This window comes from Chiloscyllium punctatum, chromosome 16, assembly GCF_047496795.1.
Source record: "Chiloscyllium punctatum isolate Juve2018m chromosome 16, sChiPun1.3, whole genome shotgun sequence".
Lineage (NCBI taxonomy): Eukaryota > Metazoa > Chordata > Chondrichthyes > Orectolobiformes > Hemiscylliidae > Chiloscyllium > Chiloscyllium punctatum.
Window position 1 is genome coordinate 52,748,853 of NC_092754.1, and position 24,876 is coordinate 52,773,728.

The following is a 24,876-nucleotide window of genomic DNA, read 5'->3' on the forward strand; positions in this document are numbered from 1 at the left end:
AACCCCATCTGATCAATATCTCATTGTAATCTGAGGTAACCTTCTTCATTTGTATGACCTGCAAACTCATTTACGATACCAAATCATTTAAATGAATGTCCAAACAAATCCAGAAAAAAACATCCATTTCTCGGAGTTTGAATGTGCTCTGTGTAAATCCTGCCCAATGACTCTGTACCAGAGAAAGGCTGCACATGCGCCTGGCTGCACCTTGCCCCCTACAAAGATGGTGGCTCCGCACGTGTCCAGTGAATTTTTGCCCCAAATAAAGATGGCGGCGCGCACCCATGCCTGCAGCCACACTGAGGCAATTCCCCGTTTACTGAAAACACGAGACTGGGACGTTCAAATTTGTGTTTTCCGATGTGCACATTTTGTTTGTAAAACCTCTCCGCTCATACAGAATCTCTCTCACCTCCAGTGGTTCCACAGACAGCCTTGATTTTTGCGGGTACCTATTCTCTGCCTGGTTACTCATTTGTCCTTAGTGTATTTGTACAATCACTTTGGATTCTCCTTAAACCTATTTCTTGAAGCTATCTCATGTCCCCTTTTTGCCCTCCTGGTTTACCTCGAGTATACTCCTACTGCCCCTATACTCCTCTAGGGATTCACACAAACACAGCTCTCTGTACCTGCCATATGCCTCCTTCATTTTCTTGACCAGGCCCTCAATTTCTTTCAATAGGCAGCATTCTCTACACCTACCAGCCTTGGCCTTAACAGGAACACACTGTGTGTACTCTTGCTGTCGCAGGCCTATGGAGGCAATGGCAGATGAGGACAGAGAAGCAATCATTCTCAGTAAAGAGGTGGTGTTGGGAAAGATAACAGCCTAAAGGTAGATGGGTCTCCTGGCCCTGATGGAATGTATCCCGGGGACTAAAAGAGATGGTGGGGAGGTGGGGAGGGAAATAACAAACAGACCTCGTGATAATTCACTAAAATTTGTTGGATTCTGGGATGGTTTTGACAGACTGGAAGCTGCAAATGTGGTGCCACTATTTTTCAAAAAGGACCCGTTAGCTTAACGTGTCTAATGGAGAAAATGCTTGAATCCCTCAAGGAAGTAGAGGTGAGATATCTGGGTAGAAATTGTCTCATTGAGCAGACAAAGCATGGATTCATGAAAGGCAGGTCACGTTTAACGCATTTACTGGAATTATTTGAGGATACGACGAGTGCGTTGGACAAGATGGACTCGGTGGATGTGATGTACCTGGATTTCCAGAAGGCATTTGATAAGTTGCCACATAAAAGGCTGCTGAATAAGGTAAAGATGCACAGCATTATGGGTAATTATCATTGATACAGGATCGGTTAACCAACAAAAAATAAAGAATGGGGATAAACGGGTGTTTGGATTAGTGTTGGCACTACAACTGTTTGCAATTTACACAAATGTTTTGGTGTTGAAGACCAAGTGTACGGTGTCAGAGTTCACATTTGATACAAAGATGAGGTAGAGCAATGTCTGCAGAGGCCACTAAGTCTGCACAGGGATACAGATAGGTTGAGTGGGTGGGTAAGGATCTGGCAGATGGAGTTCAATGGGATACGTGAGGTCATCCATTTTGGTCGGACTAACAGCAAACTGGATGATGAAATGGTGAAAACGTTCATCATGCTGCTGTACAGAGGGAGCTGGGTGTCCTTGTGCATGAATCACAGGAAGTTGGTTTACAGGTGTAGCAGGTAATTCAGGCAGTGAAGGGAATATTGTCCTTCCTTGCTAGAGGGATGGTTATGCTGCAGCTGTACAGAGTGCTGGGGAGGTCACGCCTGGAGTACTGTGTACAGGTTTGATCTCCTTACTTCAGGAAGGATGTGCTGGCACTGGAGGGAGTATAGAGGAGGTTCACTAGTTTGAGTCAGGAGTTGAGGGTTGGTGTATGTGGAGAGATTGAGAAAACTGGTTCTATAGTCATTGTAATTTAGAAGAATGGGAAGTTGGATAGGAAACAATAAAATTATGAATTATTAGATAAGACAGAAGCAGGGAGACTATTTCCACTGGGGGGGGCGGGTCAAACTACAGAGCATAACCTCAAAATAAGGGGGAGCAGGTTTAGGACTGTGTTCAGGAGGAGCTTCTTCAGCTAAAAGGTTGTGAATCTGTGGAATTCCCTGCCGAGTGCAGCATTTGATGTTATCAACTTGAATGCCTTTAAGGCAAAATGTAGATTTGTGAACAGGAAAGGAATTAAGAGTTATGGTGAGTGAGCAGGAATGTGGAGCTCAGGCCTGATCTTATTGAATGGCAGAGCAGGCTTGAGGGGCCAGATGAAAGTTCTTGCCTTGTGCCATCAAAATTGGCCTTTGTCCAATTCAGAACCTTAACTTTTAGATCTGGTATATTATTTTCTGTAACTATTTTAAAACTAGTAGAATTATCAGAGACTCCCAACAGTGTGGAAGCAGGTCATTCAGTCCATCACATTGAAACTGACTTGGAGAGCCTCCTAACCTCCCCCTGTAACATTGCATTTCCCAGGGCCAGTCAACCTACACATCCCTGAACACTGTGGGCAATTCAACCTGGACAATCCACCCAACCGGTACATCTTTGGACTATGGGAGGAAACCAGAGCGCCCGGACGAAATCCATGCAGAAAACCCCTTTCTTATTTCCCAGTGATCATCCCTTTCTTATTTCCCAGTTCCACCTAAATAACTTCACTGGGCGTACTCCCAGGAATATCTTCCCTAAGCAAAAACATAACACTATCCCGAATCAAAAATGCCACTCCACCTCCTCTCTTGTCCCCCTTTCTATAGCATCTATACCTTGGAACATTAAGCTGCCAGTCCTATCCATCCCCGAGTGATGCCTCTGTAATTGCTATAATATCCCAGTGCCATGTTCAAAACCATACCCTGAGCCCACCTGCCTTCCCTGTCAGGCCTCTTCTATTGAAGTAAATGCAGTGCAACTGCTCAGTCCGACTTCATTCTGTGCCTTGCCCTTGCCTGCCTTGACTATTCGACTTCTGAACTGTACCAGCCTCAGACATATCTCTTTCCTCACTATCTTCTTGGGTTTACACCCACTCCCTCACTGGTTTAATGCCCCCCGAGTATCACTAGCAAGTCTCCCTGCCTAGATATTAGACACCTTCCAATTCAGGTACAATCCATCCTTCTTATGCAGGTCAACTCTACTCCAGAGTTGATCACAATGATCCAAAAAACGTGAATCCTGTTCCCCTGCACCAGCTCCTTAGCCACTCATTGAGCACCTCCTCCTCCTCTGTAATATGGACATTTTTCAAGATGTCACCATTTATTTCCCCATATTCTGTATCTCCCATGTACTTCTTCACAGTAAACACTGATGCAAAATACTTGTTTCCCTATCTTGCCCATCGCCTGCAGCTCCACACAATGGCTGCCTTGCTGATCTTTGAGGGTCTCTATTTTCTCCCTCGTTAGCCTTTTGTTCCTCATGTATTTACAAAAGCCCTTTGGATTATCCTTAACCCTATTCGCCAAAGCTATCTCACGTCCCTTTTTTGCCTCCTGATTTCCCTCTTAATTATACTCCTACTGCCTTTATACACAAAAATTTTTTGGGTTGGAATAAATGCAAAATATAACATCCTGACAAAACAAATGAGGGCAGGACTTACACTCAATAAAAGTAGGGCCTTGAGTAGTGATATGGAACCAAAGAGACCGAGGGCTTAACGTCTTTGAAGTTTGTGTTACATGTAGACAGGGTGGTGAAGAAGGTGCTCAGCACACTTACCTTCATTGTTCAGACCTTTGAGTCCAGGAGTTGGGACATTATGTTGAGAATGTACAGCGCGTTGGGGAGGCCTCTTCTGGAATACTCTGTCCAGTTCTGGTTGTGCTGTTATAGGAAGGATATTATTAAATTGGAGCAGGTTCAGAAGAGATTTACCAGCATGTTGCCATGAATGGAGGGATTGCGTTGTAAGGCTGGGAATTTTTTTCACTGGCGTGCACGAGGTTAAGGGGTGACCTTCTTAGAGGTTTACAAAATCAGAAAGAGTGTAGATAAGGTGAATGGCCGGGGGAGAGGGGGATTCAAAACTGTGGTGCATTCATTTTGAGAAGAAATTAGAAAGATTTGAGAAAAGACATCAGGGTTTTAAAAAAAATTATACGTGTGAAATGAACTTCCAGAGGAAGTGGTAGCTGTGAATACAATTACAATATTTAAAAGATATTCAGATAAATACATAAATAGGAAATATTTGGATGGATGTGGACCAGAGGCAGGTACAATTAGTTCAGTTTGGAATTATGGTCGGCATGGACTGGTTGGACCACAGGGCCTGTTTTCTTGCTGTATAACATTATGATTCTAATCCTCAATAACTCTAAATTCCTCCATCCTCAACTCTCCCGATCACTGTCACTTCATCCAGCCTCACAACTCTTCCTTATTTATAGAATTCCTCACCAGCCACAGAACGCTACCTATCTCATGTCCTCCAGTTTCTCAAATCTCTGCGATATGGGCCTTTCTTTAGTTCCAGCCTTGAGGATGCCCTCATTCACTCCGATTGGTTGGAGGACAAACTGGTACGACCTGGTCCTCCAGTACTGCCTCTGCCCCCTATTGGCCTGCGCTGACATCAATTATTGGGGCCCATTGTGAGGTGAGTGGTGGGATCCTCCTTCTCTCTGCCCTGGGATGAGCTTCAGCATTCACAGTCAATGGGGCAGTATCACAGAACACAGGGGCTGGGGCTATTCAGCCCACTTGGGATGTACCCTCTCCCTCTGGAGATGCTGCAAATCTGTTTATGAATAACTGCTGAGTCTGTGCCCAGCTGCGATTCAGACTGTTCCAGATACTCAGAACTTACTGAATAAAAAAATGTTCACATATTCACATTATTTGCCAATTACCTGAAAATAGTTACTAAAATTGTGACATTGTTAACAATTCCCCTCTCTCTGCAGATTAGATATCCTAGAAACAAATTTGCACCTGGTCAAAATCACTGCTTAACCTTCTCAGCTCCAAGGACAATTATCTGTGCTTCTGCTAGCTCTCCACAAAAGAGGAACACATCTTATTTTCATTTATTAGTGTCATAGAGATGTACAGCACAGAAACAGACCTTTGGTCCAATTTGTCCATGACAACTAGGAATCCTCAACAAACGGAGCCCCATTTGCCAGCTATTGGTCCATATCATTGGAAACTCTTCCTATTCACGTACCCAATCGGATGCCTTTCAAATGTTGTAATTGTATCAGCCTCCACTACTTCATCTGGCAGCTCATTCCACACATACAAAACTTTGCCCCTTAGATCAGTTTTTAATCTTTGCCCTCTCAACTTTAGCCCATGTGATCTTGTTTTGAACCCACCTAACTGGGGGAAAAAGACCCTGGCTGTTCACCTTATCCATGCCCTTCATGATTTTATAAATCTCCATGAAGTCACCTCTCAGTCTTTGACTCTCCAGGCAAATTAACCCTAGCCTATTCAGCCTCTCCCTGTAGCCCAAATCCTCCAACCCTAGCAAAGTCTTTGTAAATCTTGTCTGAACTCTTTCAAGATTCACAACATCCTTTCCAGAACAGGGAATTTCGAACTTAAAACATAATTCCTGAAATGGCTTAATCAATGTCCTGTCCAACCACAATTTGACGTCCCAGCTTCTGTACTCAATGCATTGACCAATAAATATAAGCATACCAAACACCACCTTCACTAGTCTGCCTACTTTGACTCTACTTTCAAGGAACAATGAACCTGCACTCCATGGTCTCTATGTTCAGCAACATTCCCAAGGACTTTACCATTAAGTGTACAAGTCCTGCTCTGATTTGCCTTTCCAAAATCCAACAGCTTACATTTGTCTAGATTGAACCCAGTCTGCCATTCCTTGCTCCAATGGCCCATCTGGTCAAGATACTGTTGCATTCTGAACTAACCTTCTTCATTGTCCACTACACCCCCAATTTTGGTGTCTTCTGTAAACCCACTGCCCATATCTCATATTCACATCCAATTCACTTATTCAAGGACCCATATTCATTCCAGCAGGACAATGCTGAACACAGGCCTCCAGTCGGCAAAGCAACCCTCCATCACCACGCTCTGCCTCCTACCTTCAAGCCAGTTTTGTATCCAAATGTCTGGTTCTCCCAACATTTCATGTTATCTAACCTTGCTAATCAGTCTGCTTTGTGGAACATCGTTCAGTGTACATATAGACTACATCCACAGTCTGCCTTCATCAATCATCTTTGTCACATCTTCAAAAAAAAACTCAATCAAGTTAGAGAGAGAGAATTTCCCACACACAAAGTCATGTTGACTATCCTTAATCAATCCTCATCTTTCCAAATACATGTAAATCCAGTCCCTCAGAATCCCTTCCAACAACTTACCTACCACTGACGTTAGGTTGACTGTTCTCTTGTTCCCTGGCCTTTCCTTACCACATTTTTTAAATAATGGCACCCATCTTCCAGCACCTCACCTGTCACAAACAATGATATAAATACCTCAGGGAGGGGCCATCACCTTCCTAGCTTTCCACAAATTTCTGCGATACACCTGATCAGGTCCCAGGGATTTATCCACCTTGCTACTGTTTAAGACTTCCAGTACTTCCTCCTCTGTAATATAGACACTTTTCAAGTTATCACTATTTATTTCTCCAAACTTTCCAGAATAGAATAGCATTGTATTTCTCCCATCTCCTGTTGTTCCACAGATGGCCTTGTTGATCGTTAAGGGGTCCTATTCTCTGTCTGGTTATTATTTTATCCTTAAATGTATTTGTAGAATCTCTTTGGATTCTCCTTAAACTATTTCCTAGAGATATTTCAAGTCCCCTTTTTGCTCTCCTGATTATCCTTGAGTATATTCCTGTAAAAACGTGATCCTGTACTCCCAATTCCTCCCCCTCTGCCATATCTGCTCTCAGGAGAAGCAATTCCACTCCAGGACATCCCAGAAAGGTTTCCTCTTTCAAGGACCGCATTTCCCTCCCACTTGATCAACAATGCACTCCAACGCATATCCTCCACTTCCTGTATCTCCGCCTTCCCCCCACCCCTCCAACCACAATAAGAATATAATCCCCTGGTCCTCACCTGCCACCCACTAATCTCCATTAACCTCTGCTATGTCCGCTACCTACAGTCAGACCCCACCACCAGGGATATAGCTCCCTCCCCAGCCTTTCTATCTTCCGCAGAGACCATGGGATCTTTGGTGCTGATGTGCTGCACCACGGATACCTCAGTCACTCACCCTGCCAAATGGCCTAGTGAGATTATCACTGGATGGATAATCCAGACACCCAGATAACGTTCTGGGGCCCAGGGTTTGGATCCCGTCATGGCAGACAGTGGAATGTGAATTCAATAAAAATTTGGAATTAAGAATCTATTGAAGACCATGAATCCATTATTGATTATTGCGAAAAAAAACCTCATCAGATTCGCTAATATCCTTCAGGGAAGGAATCTGCCATCCTGACCTGGTCTGGCCTACATGTGACTCCAGACCCACAGCAATGTGGTTGACTCTTTACTGCCCTTTGGGCCCAGCCAGTGATACCCTCATCCAGTGAATGAATAACAAAGAAGGTCAAGTCTTGTACCCAACCATACTATTCTTACAGATAAGTGATCTCTTAGTAAATTTGCTTCTCAACTCCCTGCTGACTATTGGGGAAGTGGGGGGTAGAGGTCAATAGTACCATCCCAATAAGGAGATCATCCCTTTCTTATTTCTCAGTTCTGCCTGTATAACCTGCCTGGATGTACTCCCAGGAATACCTTCTTGAAGCCCAGCTGTAATGTTATCCCTAATCAAAAATACCACTCCCCCTGCTCTGTTGCATCCTTTCTATCTTTGCTATAGCATCTATACACTGGAACATTAAGCTGCTGGTCCTATCCATCATTAAGTCATGCCTCTGTAATTGCTATAATATCCCAGTGCGATGTTCAAAACCATACCCTGAACTCCTCTGCCCGACCTATCGGGCCTCCTTCATTGAAATAAATGCAGAGTAACTGCTCATTCTGTGCCTTGCCCTTGTCTGCCTTGGCTGTTTGACGTCTGAACTGTACCAGCCTCAGACTGAGCTCTTCCCTCACTCTCTCTCTGAGTTTACCCACATTCCTTCACTGGTTTAATGCCTCCTGAATAGCACTAGCAACTGTTCCCTTCCAGTGCCAGTACAATCCATCCTTCTGATGGAGGGCAATTCTACCCCACAAGAGATTCCAATGATCCGATAATGTGAACTCTTCTATTCCAATGTCATTGATACCAATAAACAACAGCCTCCCCTCAAAATGGTTATTCTCCCCTTTAAGAATATTCTGCTCCCTCTCTGAGACATCCTTATACAAAAATTACACATTCGAATAATAAGCCTTACACTCATTCGGTCATCATAAAAGGATTACATGACACATTGAAGGTTTGGGGAGACCTTTTGAGAGAATGCGATGATTCAAAGGAGAATTCTTAAGCAGCAAATGGATTGATCTGGAACACAATACTCACACACACAATGCGAATATCCAGATCCTGATATACTGAGTAATTCAATTAGAGTTTAGCAGAATATTTACTGAGATTACCATCTGAATGTCCACCTGTAATATCCTGTAATATAAGTTTATAAAATCTGTCACTATCAGTTCAAGTTAGAAACTCACATCATCCCCTCCTCGTGGCCCAGGATTACTGTACATATTACCCTTGAGGACATCAGCAGTCAACTCAGGGGGAAATCTGTGGGTTTCTAGGAGATTCCAACTTGAGATCTCATGTGACTGAACACAGCAGTTCTTTGACACATTGGAGAAAATGATCCAAGCGTCAGTGAGATATGGGGAACAAGAATGACTTTCTTTTCTTTCATTCCGTGCTGCCGCTCTGCCTCATCAATAACACATGGGTGTGAAAGGCTAATGCCTAACGATGGGCAAGTTGTCTCCATCCTGACCAACGGGTGGGAAGATCCTCTCAATCACTCCAAAGCGTATCCCTAAAAAGATAGCAACTCTGTCTGCTTCCCACTGCTCCCAGTAAATGTTTGGAAGAATGGGAAGGGGGGATATCTCCTAGAAAAGGCATAACTGTAAAGGTCTAAGAGGATTATGAAAAGAGAGAGATACACAGGAGAAGGGAGCAACAAGTTGCCAGATGGGGAGTAACTTGGGAAAAATGGGAAGTTGCACATTTTGGAGGAGATAATAAAAGCACAAAGTACTACTTAAATGGTGGAAACTGTAGAAAGCTGCACCACAAAGGGACCAAGGATAATTGTTCAGGAAACACAGAAAGCTATCACACACTTACAACAGGGAATCAGGAAGGGGAATGGAATGTTTTGCTTCAAAGTTTTTCAGTATTAGAGTTTGGAGTATATACCTGAGAGTAACATGTGGAAGTGCTGGTGAGACCACCATATCTGCAGTAATGAGAGCAGTTTTAGTCCCTTTAGATAAGGAAATGTGTCACTTTATTGGAGGCATTTCAGGGAAGATTCAATGAGATGATCCCTGGTTTGGAGGGATTATCGTTTAAATAAAGGCTGAAAAGGTTGGGACTCTACTCACTGGATTTTGGAGAAAGAGAGGTGATCTTATTGAGACAGATGGGATTCTTAAGGGGTTTGGCAGGATAAATATTGAGAGGATGTGTCTGAGGGTAAATACTGAGAGGGGAGTCTGAAACCAGATTCTGAGTCACAGAATCAAGGGTTCTGTTTTGGATTCAAGTTTAAAGCAACACAGACATGGGTAAGGGGTTTCAGTAGCAATAGAGCTGGGGTTAGGTGGAGAAAAGCAACATTTAAGAGATTGGAATTCCTGGTGTTGTGATTGTGTGGATGTCTGATCAGAAGATCACCTTGGGGTCAGATAGAACAGCAATATTGTGAAGAGTGTCGTTCTGCCTCAGAGAGTTCCCAGTGGGAGGGAGGGGCTCAGCAGAAAGGTAAAGGTAAGGCAATGGGTTTAACCATGACAATGTTTCATTGGAGGAAATTGCAGCTAATCGAGTAGTGGGAATGTGATAAGCAGTTTGATAACTGAGTAACAGTGGAGTAATGGAGAGGGATGATGGGGAGGGAGAGCTGGGCATCGTCAGTGTACATGTCAAACCTAACACTGTGTTTGGATGATATCACCTCCTGGCACTATGTACGTGAGATACAGGAGAGACCAAGGATAGATCGTTGAGGGACACCAAATGCAAGGAATTCAGAAAGGAAAGGGAGAATGGAGATGGAGCAGGATTTTCCAACAACCTTGAGGTCAAATATTAGTTTTTCACAGAATGGGAGAGAAGGACATAACCAGAAAAGACCAACAGACGGAACAAGGAACAATATCTATGAATTGGCGAGGGGGAGTGATGAGGCGGCAGCGGAGGAAAGAGAGTTGGAAAGTGAGTTTAGCGAGATTAGGGTAAAGGGTCAAGGTGAGCTCTGATAAGGCTTGACAAGAGACTGGAGAAAGATGTAGGTTTAGGACAAAAACCAGGAACACCACGTGAGGCAGTTGGGCTCAGTGGGCTAGCGGGAGGGAGAGAAACAGCAGATCGGATTATCTCAGTCTTAGTGACAGAGAAACTCCATGTGCTCCTCACTCGTTGTTGGAGGGGAGGATGGAGGAGACAGGATGATGGACAGTGTTTTACAAAGAAACAAAACCAGGGTTAGTGATATTTAAAATGAGTGAACAAACCTGATGTATTTAGGTTTTATCCAGAATATTAAAACAAACGACTGAAGTCCTGGTTCGAATCCCATCTTGGCAGATGGTGCAATCTGAATTCAAGAAAAAAAAACAACGTATTAGGAATGTCCTGATCTCCATGAAACCATTGTCAATGGCGAAACAAATCCTGCCAACCTGACAGCGGCCCAGCCAGCTACTCACTGTATTAATCACTGCAAAGTCTCAACACAGGAATGAAACTGGATGGACCAGTTGGCAACTAACAAGGCACCAGAAATTACAACCACAGAATCAGCCCTCTCGATGGTGCAACCTCCTCCTCACTAACATATGGATTTTGGTGCCAAAAGGTGGAGAGCTGTCTCACAGACTAGTCAAGGAACAGCCTGACATCGTCATACTCACAGAATCATCCTTTACAGATAATGGCCAGACACCACTATCACCATCCATAGATATCGAGTGTGGTGCTGGAAAAGCACAACAATCAGGCAGCATCCGAGGAGCAGGAGAATCGATGTTTCGAGCCTAAGCCCTTCATCAGCCTGACCTGCTGTGCTTTTCCAGCACCAGACCATTGACTCTGATCTCCAGCATCTGCAGTCTTCACTTTCTAGTAAAATCTCTGGATATGTCCTGTCCCACTGACAGGGCAGATCAGGCAGAGGTGGTGGCACAGTGGTGTACAGACAGGGAGGATTTGCCCTGGGACCACTCAGCATTGGCTCCGGAGACCAGGAAATCTCATGGCTCCTGCTGATTACCACGTCCCGTCCTCCCTTGGCTGATGAATCACTTCTGCTTCATGTTGAACAACATTTGGAGGAAGCACTGAGGCAATAAAATGGAGTCAAACTTACTCTGGTTACAGGATTTCAATGTCCACAATCGAGACTAACTCTGCAACAGAATTACTGACTGAGCTGGCCAGGTCCTAAAGGATATAGCTGCTCAATTGAGTCTGCAGTGGGTGGTGAGGGAACCAATAAGAGTGTAAAACATACTTGATCTCATTGTTATGAATTGACCAGCGGCAGATACATCTGGCCATGACAGTATCAGTACGAGCGACCATCACACATTCCTTTTGGAGACAAAGTCTTGCCTTAAAGTTGAGAAAAACCTCCATTGCGTTGAATGGCACTATCACCGTTCTAAATGGGACAGACTTTGAAGAGCTGTAGGATCTCAAACTGGGTATCTCTAAGGCACTGTGGGACATCAACAGCAGCAGATCTGTAATCTGTAATCTCATGGGTTTGTAAATCCCGCTCTCACCCATCACAATGGACAGGAAAGGAGGGCATGCCAAGAGCAGCACCAGGCAGACCTAAAAATGAAGTGCCAACCTGTTGAAGGTATCAAACAGGACTATCTGCACATCAAACAGCATCAGTAGCAAATGATAGAGCTAAGTGATCCTACATCCAATGGAACAGATCGGAGCTCTGCAGTTCTGCCACACCCAGTTGTGAACAGTGATGGACAATTAAACAACTCACTGGAGGAAGCATCACAGATATCCCCACCCTTACTGATGGAGGGGCCTCACACATCCACGCACCAGATAAGATGACGGCATTTGCAGCAATCTTTAGCCAGAAGTGCAAAGTGGGATGATCCATTTTAGCATTCTCCAGTGGTTTCTAACATCACAGATGTGAGTTTTAAGCCAGTTCGATTCAGTTTGAATAACATCAAGAAATGGTTAAGTAGTGCAAAGGCTACGAGCCCTGCAAATATTCTGGCAATAATACTGATGGCTTGTGCTCCAGAACTTGCCACCCACCAAGCCAAGTACCACTCCAGCACTGGCACCTATTGACAATGTGGAACATTGCCCAGGGATGTTCAACACAAAAACACAGTGCAATCCAACCCAGCCAATTTCCCTCTAACAGTCCACACTCGATCAGCAGTAAAGTGATGGAAGGTGTCATCAACAGGGCTACCAAGCAGCAGCTGCTCAGCAACAGCCAGCTGAGTGACACTCATTTTAGGCTCCACCAGGGCCACTCAGCTCCCGATTGTGTTACTGCCCTGATTCACAATCTGGCCACCAGCTGAATCCCAGAGGCGAGGTGAGGGTGACAGCCCAGTCCCACTCCAAGATCACTAATTCTAGCTGATTCCACCCTCATCTCTGCTCATTTACTAAAACTCTCATCTATCGTGCGTTATCTCCAGACTTCATTTTCCAAACACACTCCTGGCCAGCTTCCCACATTCAACCTCCCTGTAATATCAAGAAAGTCAAAATCTCTGCTTGTTGATTTATCAAAAGGCTCCTAATTATAATCAACAGCATACAGCCATAGAGAGGTACTGCAAAGAAACAGACCCTTCAGTCCAACCCATCCATGCCGACCAGATACCCCAACCCAATCTAGTCTCACCTGGCCAATATCCCTCAATTTAAAATTCTCACACTTGATTTAATTCCTGGCTGTGATAATCCCTAGCTCCCTGCACCACACACACTTTGAGACCTCGACAACCTATTTTCTTTGAGTCTCCCAACCATTTGTTAATTCATTACTTCACCTGTGTGGCCGTTTCCACAGTTGCTGAAGCAGCATGGCCTGAAATTCACAGCCAAAACCTCTCAGGTCTGCTTTCCACCTTTCAGACATCCCTCAAAACCTGCTTTTTGGCAATGCTTTTGGTCATCTGACCTAATATCTCCATCTCTGGCCTTATGTCTAAAGTTCTCAATAGCATTTTTGTGAAATTATAAGCATGATAATAAAAATACAAACTGTTGTTGATTTGGACATTATTTTCAAATCATCACTGTTGCTGAATGAATAATCTATAATGCCACTTACCCAACCACATTGTAGGAGCACCTTCACCACACAAACTGCAGCTGTACAAGAAAGTCAAACATCACCCTCTCCACAAGCAACAGGGCTTTGGCATTAATCACTGGTATCTGTGGAAGGAGAAACACAGTTGATGTTTCAGGGAGTGCAAAATGGATTACAGGGAATGAAATGGTGCAGAATTTGATAGTCAGAAATGGAAGGAAAATACACTTGCTTGTTGGAAAAAAGAATTCTTAACTGTCAAAAATATTCAAGAAAAAAGTAATCTGATAATAGAGCAGTACATGGTCAGGGGCTGGGCAGCAGTGAAAAACTCATTTACAAAGGGTCTATAAAAGTAATAATACAGTAGCAAACAGACAAAAAATACACCCATGGTTCGAGACTGAGGAAGCTAGATATTGACAAAGTGGTCATGAGGGAGCCCAGAGGTGAATCAGAGCAGTATGGGCTGCTATGATCCCAACGACTCTGAACTAGAGATAGGCTGCACATGCGCCTGGCTGCATCTTGCCACCTACAAAGATGGCGGCTCCGCACGTGTCCAGTGAAACGTTGTCCCGAATAAAGATGGCGGCGCTCACTCAGGCCTGCAATCGCGCTGAGGCCATTCCTAATTTACTGCAAACACGGGACTGGGACGTTCAAATGTGTTTTCCGACGTGCACAATTTGTTTGTAAAACCTCTCCGCTCATAGCAACACAGTTTTTCTCTCGTTTCCCTGTTTATTTCTTTCCTTACCGTATCCTTTCTCTCCATAACTTCCCGAGCATTCATTACAACGACTCTACGCTGCGCGTGAGGGTGATCACATGGCTTAGTTTAGCTCCGCCCTTCATTCACTTTGATTGGTTGGAGGACCAACATCCCACGAGGTCCTCCAGATCTGCCCACCGACCTTTCATTGGTCCAGTTCTGACATCAATCACCTGCGGGTCACTTTGTTGGCGAGAGCATGCGCAGTGCGTCCCGCTTAACTGATGTGTTGGGTAATGTGATGGGAGAGTTTACTGAGGGTAAGAATTCCCTTTGTGTGAGCTCCGCAGTAGATTTCCTTTATTCATGGAGGGAGTTGCTTTCCTACTCATGACTGTATAGCTGTGATTGATGAATCAATGCCAAATGATCCCGTACATAAACACCCCATTTTCACAACATCGGAGATCTTCACATTGTATCACACTCTTCTTTGGAAACAAAAAAAAAATTAAACGGAGGCTCAAGGAATTGGAGCAGGAGTAGGGCATTCATTCCCTTCAGCTTGTTCCCCCATTCTATCAGATCATGGCTTGGCCAACCCAGACCTCAACACCTCTTTTATGCTTGATCCGCATAGCCCTCAACTGCTCAATATTTCAAAAGTATATCTGCCCTCTTTTAAAATAATTTGAGGTAGAATCACAGATTCCCTACTATGTGGAAACAGACCCTTCAGCCTAACAAGCCAGAACAACCCTCCAAAGAGTAACGCAACCATTCCCCTCCCACATTTAACTTTCACAATTTTTTGGGCAAGAAAATTCTAGCCATTCACTGAGAAAAAAAATTCTTTACTTTTCCTGAAATGAATGTTCCCTTATGTAATGTCCCCTGGTTTGAGACTTCACTGGTGCTAAAAGATCTAGTCAACATCTACCCTGTCAAGCTCCTCAGAATCTTGTTTCCATAAGATCACTCCTGCTTATCTATTCTTGATAGGTCAACCCTTTCCTCCTCAAAGCAGCTAAGTGAATCTTTTTTGAATGGTCTCCGATGTTAGTTTATTCTTTATTAAATATGGGAGCTATCATTGTATACAGTACTCCAAGTGAGGACTCAGCAACAGCCAGTGTGGTTAACCAATCCTCAGTCCATGCTCATACATTTCGCCGATACCATGAGCTCCTAAATTGTGCAATTAACTTTTATGTAGCACCTCATCATTTACATTTTTAAAATCCAAATACAGAGCATCATTGGATTGCCCTTTATCAGCCCTGCTTGTTATCTCCTCAATGAACTGTCGTAAATTTGTCAAATATAGTTTCTCTTTCACAAAACCCAGTCTACCATGTTTAATGATAAGCTTGTCTAAATATCCTGCGATTTCTTTGTTTAATATTTGACTCTGTAGATTATTTCAGTAAATTTGCTAAGTATGATTCCCCTCTCTTAAATCCATGCAGACTCTGTCCAATCCTGTCACTGTTCAGTAAGAAACTTGACTGTACTCCAATATAGTTAGTAAATGTATCTGTATTTATTTTTAAAAACTGATTACTTATAAATGCTGGATCCATGCAATATCAATGAATTAGTGACTCTGAATTGGGGTTATTTTTTTTTTTGTTAGTTCCTTTTCATACTGTGTTATGCAGACAGCACCAAGTGATCACTCTTAATTGTGAGGAACTTTGAAAATAATATATTTTAAAAATGACATCACAAAATGCTGCCTCATTAGTGAGCAAGGAGGATTTTGCATTCAATAGTTTGCAGATAAAATTGAACAGATTTTTGCTGCAATTTGGCCAGACTGCAGGTTACACCAAAGTGACAAGTCTGTTGTCAAATTCTTACTTGACACTGCCCAAGGTGATACTGATGGTACTTCACTTTGCCATTCTTGTTCACCAGCTTTATTTCCAGGTTTAATTGTATAATCATTCTAGAGCTTGTAATTTTAGACAACTTCTCTTTTAGGAACATATGTAAGTATCATACTGAAATGTTGCACTGAATGGTACCAAATCTGAAATTAGTCTCTAATCTGATACTAACAAGCTCTGACCCTTCTACATATGTATTGGCATAAGTCTATGCCAGTTATTTTTCTGAAGCTTGTGATTCTTGATGAAGGGCTTATGCCCGAAACATCAACTCTCCTGCTTCTCGGATGCTGCCTGACTTGCTGTGCTTTTCCAGCATGACACTTTTCGACTCTGATGTCCAGCTTCTTTGGTCATCACTTTCTCCTTTGATCAACAAAAATAATTCTTGGTTTAATCTCAAAGTGCAATAGGAACCAATTCATGAAATTCAGATATCTCACATTTACCTTAACTATGTGAAGTCTAAATTATTGTCAGTAATTGAAACCGTGCTGACAAACTTGTGCAGTATCAGTGTCTCAGTTTTAGAGTGTTCCCAGATATCGCACAGCTGCAGTATTTTGTTTTGCACTCAGCTATATGTTATTCTCACTTGTTTCTTTGTGAAAGATTACAAAATTAACTTGGATGAATGAACTTATGATTTCTTTAACCAATGTTGGGAGAAAAAAATGTCAGTATTTCAAGTGCTGATAAAGTAAAATAAACTGATAATCGTGGGCATACGTATGGGCCCCAGCTATGCCTGTCTCTTTGTTGACTACGTAGAGTAGTTGATCTTCCGTAATTACACTGGCACCACTCCCCACCTCTTCCTCCACTACATTGATGAGTGCATTGGCGCCACCTCATGCTCCAGCGAGGAAGTTGAGCAACTTCACCAACACATTCCACCCTGACCTTAAATTTACCTGGACCATATCTGACACCTCCCTCTCCTTCCTGGACCTCTCCATCTCCATTAATGATGATCCCAGATGTAGAGAGAATATGAGGCGTTTCAGTGTTGGAATGGAAGCAATGTACGCTGGATTGGAGTGTTTACTGGAGCAAGAGACTGGTGTGGAGACAATATGAGCAAAAGCAGTTCTTCCTGTCAAAGTAACAAAATACCGCTTTGTTAAGGAAAATCTCTTAGAATACTTTCAATATTCGACCTCTCACTTAAGGCTCGAACACGCTTCCTCTGAGCCAATTCTCAATGCAGGTTAATGCTGCTGCTGATTCTTAATAATATAATAAGTTGAGACCAATATGCCCTTCTACCTCGCCTTTGACCAGAAACACTCCCAGCCTCAGCATTTCACGCGCTTGGAGAAATAGTCAAAGTCTTTTCCCTGGGGTTGGGGAGGACAGAACGAGAGGGCATAGATTTAGGTTGAGAAGGGAATGTTATAGAAGAGACCTAAGGGGTAACTTTTTCATACAGAGGGTGGTGCGTGTATGGAATAAGCTGCTAGATAAATAGGTGGATGTGGTACAATTGCAACATTTCAAAGGCATTTGGTTGGTTATATGAATAGGAAGGGTTTGGAGGGACATCGTCCGGGTGCTGGCAGCTGGGACTGATTGGGTTGTAATATCTGGTAGGCATGGACAGGTGAACCGAAGAGTCTGTTTCCATGCTGTACATCTCTATGACTCTATGATGGTGGCTTTACCAATCATGTCACTGCTGCCATAGAATAGCTTGACGTGCTAATTTCCACCGCCAATTCCGGTTTGGTATTCGCGGCTGTGCCACGAAGTTTGTCTGATTCCTGTTCTCGGAACACGGGTTATGTGACTGACTGCAGCAATGGGTACCTCCTTGTGTTGGGAAGTTGGTGAAGCAACCGTTTTAAAACTCATTGTTATTTAAACACACATTGCACCAATATCCCGCACTCTGCCCTGAAAATTTTGTTTCTGGAAATCTATCAAACTCAGTCTTCAACTGGCAATCCTCGATGGAACCAACACAAAGTCTGGGGATATCGAATTAAAAATTCAGCTAATTCTGAGGTCCCACATGTCTGCTATCCCTCGCCTAATATTCCTGTTATACATCTGCTCCTCTTCCTAACATATCCTCTGTCACTGTAATGATTGCTGTTTTTAAACGCGTGTCTCTGCATGACTCAGTGATGGTTTGAATGTTAAAAATATTCTGCATTGTGGCCGCAGTAAACTCGTTCAAATCCGAGACACTACATTTTAATCCTTGTGACTCATGCCGAAGAAACACATTCGTTGATTTTACATGAAAGCATTCTCCGAGATTATGATTTTTTTCCACCAACCCCCCCCCTCCCCACCCCACCCCCCTCTCTCACACACATCTTTGCGAGTCATATATCAGGATTCAGACTCACCCATTCTCGGAGAATTCCCTCCCTCCCGCAATCACTTACTTCTTTTAAGTTCCCCCTCCCATTTCCCTTACAATCACTTTCACATTGACCCCTTTCAGTCTGTGTTGCTGCACTCACTGTTGCTGGGTGACCAAGGCTGACCATCGGGACCTTCAAACCAGTTGATTTATTTCGATACCGCGGTTGTGAGATCAATGTTCATGGCGCAGCTTTTACTGACATGGTCCAGCGATTATTGAAGCATCAGGCTCAGGAAAAGGGCACAGGGCAACATTGAGGAAAATAAATTTTATTCAAAAAACACCAGTTTCTGTGGACTTCCGCATCATTTATTTCACTTGTTCATTCGGCTCTAGCGAGACTACTGTGTGTAGTTATGCAATTCACTTTATAGCAGGGAAGTGACAGCACTGGAAACGATGCAGGGGAGATTTGCCAGGAAATTGTCTGGGCTGAAGAAAACAGATTGGATAAACTGGAGTTGTTTTTCTTAGAGCAGAGGAGATTGAGGTGGGGGGCATGATTAAGATGTACAAAATACGGAGGGATGCGGATAGCTTAGAGTGAAATACATATTTCACTTTGATGGAGATTTCGATCACAGGACAACATCGATTTAAGATGAGGCGGAAAGATTACAGTGAATGCGTGTACATACATATTCAAACAGTGGGTGGTTGTAATCTGGAACACAGTATATGCAAGGCTAGGAAACACAGAAATCCACATAACTTTCCAAAGTGTTCAAATGTGAATTTGTGATGCCAAGACATACAAGGCTATGGGTCAAGTGATTTGAAAAGGACTTCGGATAGTTAAGCGATTGTTAATGAACCATACAGATACTCCGTTCAAAGTACGGGTTATTGTCCTTCCATTCTCGAAGGGATATGTCACAGGAAGAACTACGCTGTCTGAATCAGCATGGGGGAGAACTACTGCTCACTGCTCCCGGGTTGACAGACTGACAGTGACAGTGCAAACACGTGACTTCCGTAAGCTGTATCTAGTGTCTGTGTTGGAATTAAAATCATGAGAGAGTTCTGCTCCGTAGTGAGGTGTTTACTTATAGCAGGAAGCTCAGGAAGATATTCATTCCATTGCCCATACCCCACTAGTTGGTACCACTGATTACCAGCAATATGCAGGACGGTTTCTCTCTGTACACCATCGTCTTTGAACCCCAGCACTTCCCCATATGTCACCATTCCACGAAATCCAAGAAGGTGTAATGCTTCCCGTTTCCGATGTCTCTCCTCACTGTGGAAGGTTCCAGTGATTTCTCTGCCCATCACTCAATTTAGCAAACTACATTTCAAGGTCACAATGTGATATCATCTGGAAGAGGGAGAGAAAAACTGAGCGGCTGACAAACGTGTGTACACCTACGTTCTGTCTGCAAGCAAAGAAAGAGCCTGAGCTTCTAGTTTCATGTTATCCCACTGTGTTTCCATGCCTCCATTTCAGTTTGGTCTGCTGCAGAGCTCCACATAGCACAGCATGAGTTGGAAGAGTGGTACGTCATTTCCTACTGAGACACCGTGCAATTTTCCGTACCCAACATCGAGTTCAATCTTTTTAGACCCTGTCCACCTTCTTTTACGTTCGTGCCCCACCGACACTTACCATTCGTTCCTGAGGTGGATCGTTTGGCTCGAAAACCTCTCCCCAGATGCACTAAACCTGCTGATTTTGTTCCGATATTTCTGCTTTTCTTTTGATAACTTTATCCTGTTCTGATCGCCAGCCTTCAGGAAACGTGTGTTTGCACGGGAGGGTGGCCAGAGGATATTTACCAACGTGGTGCCTGAGCTCGACCATTCTCCCTGTGAAGATAAGCGAAAGTGAGGGCTGCGGGTGTTGGAGCTCAGAGTCGAGAGTGTTGTGTTGGAAAAGCACAGAACGTCAGACAACATCTGAGGAGCAGGAGAATTGATGTTTCGGGCACAAGCCACCGACATTCCATTACCAGCCGATGCCTGGAGGAACAACGTTTCATAGTCCACCTTCGGACCCTGCAACCACTTGGGATAAATGTGCATTTCAACAGCTTCCTCATTTCACCTCCCCCCACATTATCGCAGTCCAAAACCTCCAACTAGACAATGCTCTCTAGACCCTGCCATCAAGCCCCCATCTGAACTATCACATTCTCCATCACCTTCATCTATCTATCGCTTGCCAAGATACCTGACTACCAACCCCATTCGCCTCCCTCAACCTCTACACAAAAGTCTCATTCCTGATGAAGGGCTTATGCCCGACACATCAATTGTCCTTCTGCTGGGATGCTGCCTGACCTGCTGTGCTTTGAAAGCACTGCACTCAAACCACTGCAAAGATAGATGAGCTCGACTGGGGCTCTTTATCTGAGAGCGGAGAAAGCTGAGAGAGAAATCGATTAATATGCACAGAAAGAGAATAGATATGTGTGACAGTAATAAACTTCTTATGGAAAGGGTTAATGACCAGGGATATAGATGGACAGCTAGAGAGAGGATGTTTAGAGAAGATTTAGGAAGAATGTTTGCATTCTGAGAGTGTTGTTTGTCTGGAACTCACTGTTTGAACGTGTGGTAAAGCTAAGAGTCATCAAAACACTACAGGAGTATTTAGCCGAACACTTGAGGATCTCGAACATGCACAGATAAGGACCAGGTACTGGAAAGTGTGGCGAGGATAAACAGAAGTTTGATTAAAGACTTGAACACCGAAACGTTGGGTGTAGAAAAATTGGAGGCTGGTACAACTCTGCAGCCCAATGAAAGACGTGTTCGACTTCTACTGCATTGTTAAGATAGCGATTCAATGTTTGTGGGTTTGAGTCCCACCGGAATCGGAGTTTAGTACAGATTTCAGCTGAATGAATGATTGTTCTGCTGACTCATCAACAGTTCCCATCGTCTGGAGTTCTCGTCCCTGACCAGAGAAGATTCGTCACCTTCTTGGTGGTGAGTTTTGAGGGAATCGTATCATTTGAAACATGATCAGCCAAGAATCATCTGCTCATTCACAAATCCCATTACAGAAGCCCACTGCCTCTAAACACATTTCCCGATCATAGTTGCACAGAGTTGTTCGGTTTATTCAGTGTCTACTTCCCTTTGGGCGACAGGTTGATGAGTTTGGGATGGGAAAATACATTGACGTGTTCGGTCAGCCATAATGATATCAAATGGCGGGGTAGCGCGGGCGGGTGAAATGGCCCCTCCTATTCCTCTCTGTCTGTGCTGTTTCTGACAGAGGGTTTTAAACAATAACATGATGAGGACTCTGTGAATCGACAACACGGTATATCAAGGTTCTCCCCTTTATCCCACCGCTCTCACAACGGGAATATATAGCTCTTGTTGCAGCTTTAGATCAGACAGTGGAGAATTCTCCCCGGCGCTCTGTCAGACTGCATGCTCCTTCACACAGATTTACAACTGGACACATGGAGCTAACGGCGATGTGGACATTACCGATTCAGAAACAGATTTCCCCTTTTCCTGGCGAGAGTTCTGGCAATAAACATGAATTTCGGGCATTTTCCATCTTACTTTGGATTCTTATCACTTTACAATTTAAAACGAAATTCAAATTACTCTTGCATGACATTCTTCTATCTTCAGTATTCATGAAAACTGAGCAACATGTCCTTGAATGTAGCCATGGTGAAATTGATGATGAGTGCAGTATGTTTCATGTTGTCTGTAGGAACTTGCGGAAGGAAGTTAATGAAGTGTCGTTAAATCGAATTCTGTGACAAATTGAAGCCGTCAGATTGAGAAGCCCTGTGACAGAGATAAACAATGCAGCGACCCACGGAAACCCAGTTTTCAATCAAGTCTATTCTGCGCAACATTTTTCTGTGACCCATTTCCTGAACCTGATGCTGGAAAAGTCACAGGTCCATATCAGTTCCTTTTTCTCTGTCTTAGCTTTAATTTCAGAACCACAGTAAAAGTACAACAGACGGGTCGAAGGTCCCAGAGGTACGAGTAGGGCACTTTATAGGCTTGCTGCCAGCGGCTCCAGTGGAGCAACTGATCAGCGCATGCCACTTAACAGTGTGTAAAAACGCCGAAGTTGTAATTTCAATCCTTATCTAAAGCTGCTTTTACTGACGTTGATCAGGAATTATTGAAGCATCAGACTGAAGCGTAATTGAAGAATAAATTCGAATAAAGTAGTATTTATTCTAAAACTCCAGTTTGTGCTTGGTGGGATTGTTCAGTCTTTGGGAAAATATCAATTATTAACCGTAAAACTGCACATATTTCCGAGGTGATTATCATCCACCTGTGGATTGAGACAGGGGATGAGATCGAGGGGTAGAAGAGAGTGCGGGGAAAGAGGGGAGGACAGAGAGGGGGAGGAGAGAGAGGGGGAGGAGAGCGAGGAACGAGGAGAGAGTTTGGGAGGAGAGTGGGAAGGACAGAAAGGGGAGGAGAGAGAGGGGAGGAGAGGGGGAGGAGAGAGGGGGAGGAAGGAGAGGGGCGGATGAGAGAGAGGGAGAGGAGAGAGAGGGGCGGAGGAGAGGCAGGGAGAGGAGAGAGAGAGGGATGAGTGAGAGTGGGAGGAGAGAGGGGAGGATGAGGCAGAGAGCAGCAGGGGTAACGGAAGGTGACAGAGGGGGGAGGAGGAGAGTGGGTGAAGTGTGGGGGTGAGGAGGAGGAGAGGTGGGGTGGATATTAGCGGGAAGAGAAGAGGTGAGGGAAGAAGGTGGTGGCGTGGAGATAAGGAGTCGACAGCGGGAGGGGTGTGAGCGGAAGGAGGTGGCGAGGAGAGTTCGGGAGGACAGAGTAGTTGGAGGAGGGTGAGGAGGAGATTGGGTGAAAGACAGAAGGGCAGATGGGTAGGACGGGGAAACAGGGGGAAGAAAGTGAGGAGAGAATCTGGAAGAAGGGTGTGGGCAGGGTGGCAGAGGAGAGGGGAGTAAGAGACTGGGGGATAGAGAGGGGTGGGAAGATGGGTAGGAGAGTAACCCACCCAGACCTTTCTCCATCTGACCAGTTCACCTAACCCTATAGGCAACTCCCCCATGACCAGTCCACCCTGACCTGCACGCCATTGGACTGGGTGAGGAAACCCACGCAGACACTGAGGAGAATGTGCACACTCCACACAGACAGTCGTCTGGGGCAAGATTTGAACAGGATCCCTGGTACAGTGGTAACCACTGAGCCACCATGCCACCCTAATGAGAGAGAGAGAGATTAAGAGAGAGTGGGAGGAGAGAACGGGGAGAGGGGAGAGAGAAGAGAAAGAGGGGAGAGAGAAGAGTGAGGGGAGAGAGAAGGGGGAAGGAGAGAGAGGGAGAAGAGGGTTGGGGAGAAGAGAGGTGAAGAAGAGGTGGAGAAGAGAGAGCAGGAGAATGAGAGTGTGAGAGAGAAAACAAGAGAGGGAGAGAGAGGAGAGAGCAGAGAAAGAGAGAGCTAGAGAGACAGAAAAGGCAAAAAGGGAAAAGTGACCCCCAACTCACACACTGTCACAGGCAGACAGAAACAGTAACAGGTCTATACTCCCCCGGTCAGCCCGCATGGCGTGAGTGTAATGGCTGACTGAGCTAGGTTCAAATACTCCCAGGGTCTGTCACTCAAACCCTATCTCCTCCCCAACCCAGTTCATCCTGTCAGATCCCAAATTCCTTTACCTGGAACACACCTCACCCAGGTATGGGACACACCAGCAATCACCTAAGACCTTGGTATAGATCGTCAGGGAGGATATGATGGGGAAACTATATGCAGTGATTGGTAATGACTGAGGATGCAACACTCAAACGCCAATTATTTTCAGCTTCTGCTTAATCGATTGATCATGTCAGATTTTGATTAAATGTTTGTTTGGCGCTTCCTGTCTGTGAAACGTCTTCAAATATTCAAAGAAGTTTAATAAAGGCAGTGTCAGTCTAGGAGAGAAATCAGGCAGACAAATAATTCCCTTTTGTTTGCTGTTTTTGTGTGTATATCCTTCCTTGCAATCCTCAGAGAAAGAAGCTTCCAAAATCCATCACTATTAGGGCAGAGAGAAAAGAATAATCAAAATAAAGTAAGAAATTGTCTTTAAACATGAGCATTATTTCTGTCTCCCAAAACATGCCAGTCAATTGGGTTCCTCCTGCACCCTCTCTTTTTATTTCAGAAACTCACATTATCCCTCCTCCTCGCCGAGTGTTATCAGCATACTCACAACAGAGATCATCACACATTGTGCAGGATGGGAGTGTCCTGAGAGGGGATAGGCTCATTCATTTACCAGAAAATTTAATGAGTGATTTATGATGCAATGGAGCAATTGCTGTTGAAGCGAGATGCGACAGAGCTTATTGGCTTATAATTGGTTTAGATAAGGAAGATGAAATTAAGATGTTCATATTAGCTGGGGAAATGGACGATGAGAAACAAAAGTTA

At 44.2% G+C, this 24,876-nt stretch overlaps 1 long non-coding RNA gene across 2 annotated transcripts in view; it reads right to left on the reverse strand.

Annotated features, from left to right (window-relative positions):
* Positions 1–14,338, reverse strand: part of LOC140487188 (uncharacterized) — a 39,561-nt gene extending 25,223 nt beyond the window's left edge. For both annotated transcript variants that reach the window (XR_011962731.1, XR_011962730.1), the window contains exons 1-4: positions 14,275–14,338; positions 13,533–13,639; positions 10,711–10,793; positions 3,749–3,853 (exon numbers count right to left, since the gene is read on the reverse strand). This is a non-coding gene — a long non-coding RNA (uncharacterized lncRNA). The remainder of the gene's footprint in view (positions 1–3,748; positions 3,854–10,710; positions 10,794–13,532; positions 13,640–14,274) is intronic.
* Positions 14,339–24,876: the final 10,538 nt, after the last annotated feature.